We start from the raw sequence: 3,408 nt of genomic DNA, 5'->3' as shown, positions 1-3,408 counted from the left end.
AAATGGCCCAAGCTAAAAAAATTGTTTTCTTTTTCTTTTATTCATTCCTATTTCTTTTTTTTTCTTTTCTTCTTTCAACTTCAAATTCGAAATTTAAATCCCAATTTATATTTGAGTGCAGATCTTGTGTCTAGCTACATGCACAATCAAAGAAATACTCGGCATGAATACAAAGCATATGTAATTTATATATTTACCCAGATTATTTTATTCCTTGGTTTAGGCAAAGGCTCAATGTACACATTTTATTTTATTTTAGGAAAGACATTATTTTTGAGTATATGATCAAATTCCAAGCTAGCTAAAATTAATACCCATTATCTTACTTGTTTAGGGGCAATTAATGTATTCTCTTTTACTAAGAATCACTTAATCTTGAATATGTTTAAGGGTATTCTTTAAATTTCTTGCGGAGAATAACTTGTTCTACTAGATTGAAGGTATTCCTATTTTATCTTTACTCATCTTCGTAGTATTATTCCTCGTAAAATACATAAAAGACATAAAAGGAATACCCAAACTCTTAGCTTAGTTTTAGGGTTTACAAATCCTACCCCCCTTAACAGAAATCTCGTCCCCGAGATTTGCAAGAAAAGGGATACAATAGGTTTGGTTTAAAATTTTAGTTTCTCATTTGGGTTTTGGAAATCAAAGTTTTGTTCAAGTTGTTACATAACGGTTAGTAGACGATTTGGAACACATGGATATTGTATGTCTAGCCATCTATTAGGTCAGATGAGGTATGGTTATGGCAAGTATAGGTCGTGGCAAGGATGAGTATAATAAGGAAAGACTTCATCTTGGGTGGTGAATCTTGAATTATCTCGAGATCTTGATTTGACTCGTATTCTTCCATGTCGAGGTTGATCTCCTTCTCCTTCCTTGACGATGTTGGTCTTCTTTGGCCTTCCTCCTGGAGTTGCCATCCGAGTTGAGGACATATGGCTATAGCTAGGATAGCTAGGGTACATGAGGTAGTTAGATTTAAACAGAGTTTTTACTTTGCTTTTAGGATATCTGGATTAGGCAACCTATGATGTAGGTTAGGTTGTTGTTTACGGATGAGTTAGTCCAAGGCATTAATTTAGGGTAAGATATGTTTATAGAATCAGGGCCTAATTTATGTCTAACTTACTTAAGTAACTAAATTTGGATTAGCTCATGTTAGATTAGTGGGATCTAGATCAGATTGGTATAACTAGATAAGATCTATTTATTTTAGGCTAGATCATGGTTGTTACTCTAGGATGAGGTAAGCAAATTGGTTATGACAAGTCGAGAGGATAAGATAGAATCTTTTTAAGGTAAGATGAATCTATTAAGGTAAGAAGAATTTTTTAAGATGAGGTGGATCTAGTAAGATAAGAGAGAGAGAATCTTATAAAATACGATGAATCTATTAAGATATGGGAGAGTCTTTTAAGATTAGAGGGATCTCTATGAGATAGATACATTTTAATGGAGGATAATCTAAATTGCTTGGTTTTCTTATGAATTCTATTTAAGCCTATACGTACATGCAGATGTAATTGTGGACATTACTCCACAACCCATCACACTCAATCAAAGATCCAAATCAGACAAGTATCATAAGAACAAATACTCAAGCATACCAATATCTACAAAAATAGTTTTGCTTTTGTTCCTAAGATTAGGTCTCCTATTCCTAAAGGTCACTTTAGGCACGGGATTTCAAAGTGTGAAATCCACATTTGTCTTTAGAAGGAAAAGGTAAGAATGATCAGAGTCAAGCGGAAATAGATGAGAAAAGATTAAGAAAAGTTTAGAAAAGAATCAGAGTAGCAAAGGTAAGTAGATAAGGGTTATCCAGTTCTATCTAGGTTTCGTCCTACAGTCAACATTCCTCTGATACCACTTCTGTCACACCCGGATTTTAGGGGTCCAAAACCCGGGTGAGAACATAAACACCAGGTGTGCTGGGACCAAGCCTCACACATATGATGCATAGTGGCACAGGATCGAATGTCACATCTTTACTATATAACTGGAGTTCTGTACAAAAATATTTAAATAATTACATCATATGAGGAAACGATCCAGCAACCCAAAGTTGACTGGGAGACGACGACCTAGACCTCTCACGAACACATCGCAGCATCCTCCACGCGCCTCATCCTGTGGTACCTGTTCTTGACCTGTGGGGGGGGTGTGAGACAGCAAGAGTGAGCTCACATACGTTCATCGCTCAGCAAGTTGTGGGGAATAATGTGCATGAACCCGCCAAAGGTGGGAGCTCACGTGAAGTGTAAGGCTTACCAAAGAGGATGGCTGAAGCTGAGCATTGCTTTTAAAGTTGGTCAAAATTTTATTAGCCATTACTAAGTATAAGTAAATACCAACCCAATTAAATAGTAGAACAGAAGTAACAACATCACCTGCGATGCAATGCATATGACAAATTGAATTTAAGTTCCATAGATTAATCATGTGAGTGTCCGAGCCGCTCATGACCGTGAGCACGGCTAGTATACCAGTTTTACACTCTGCAGAGGTTGCGCATCTTTACCCACAAGTCATGTTACCCATCTGCCAAGGGATCGCGACTTCCCATACACCTCTACCGAGGAGGCGAGGCAGGGTAACACTACGAGGCCTTTACAAAGTTCCACTAGCTTCAAAAAACCCGCTACAGTTTATAGGAAGCTCCAATGCAGGAATCCCTTGCAGGACCGCCATCACAGCAAAATCCTCCCGAGGGCCTCCCCAGGAATCCCTTGCAGGACCGCCATCACAGCAAAATCCTCCCGAGGGCCTTCCCAGGAATCCCTTGCAGGACCGCCATCACAGCAAAATCCTCCCGAGGGCCTCCCTACACTGACCACTCCCCTACTGCCCTTGCCCCTTTCGGGTAAGGTAGTCTTCCACTAGCTTTCCTAATTAATCGGCCAAGGGCGTCCCATTAAACCCTTGTGGTAGCACTGTTTTCCCGGGTGGTTCTCCATGTTCCAATTAACATAATGATCTTATCATGAACAGTAATAATAAACAGATAATAAAAGTGTAATCATAAATAATGTATCTTCATACCCAAAACCACATAAAGCACTAGCAAGTACTACCCAAAAAGTTCAGTGGTAAACAAGGTATAAAGATAGTCAAAACTAGGGTAACCTATTAGGTCCCGTCAAATTAACCTATGCAGATCATTATGATTAATTAGAACATGAGTGGGTAAAAAGAAGTGATCAAGGGCACAACTTGCCTGACACTTGAGATTCCAGGTACCAGGATGATCTTCAGATGACACGTGTCCTCACTGCTAGTCGTAGCAATACAACAAACATGGTATATGCAAAATTAACATCACACCAAACATAAGAATAAACTGAGTAATAATAATCCACGCGTCGCTACGAGACTAACGTGACTTGAACGGATCAAATCGGA

Source organism: Zea mays, chromosome 1 (genome assembly GCF_902167145.1).
Source record: "Zea mays cultivar B73 chromosome 1, Zm-B73-REFERENCE-NAM-5.0, whole genome shotgun sequence".
Classification (NCBI taxonomy): domain Eukaryota; kingdom Viridiplantae; phylum Streptophyta; class Magnoliopsida; order Poales; family Poaceae; genus Zea; species Zea mays.
Note: the sequence above shows the minus strand (reverse complement) of the source record.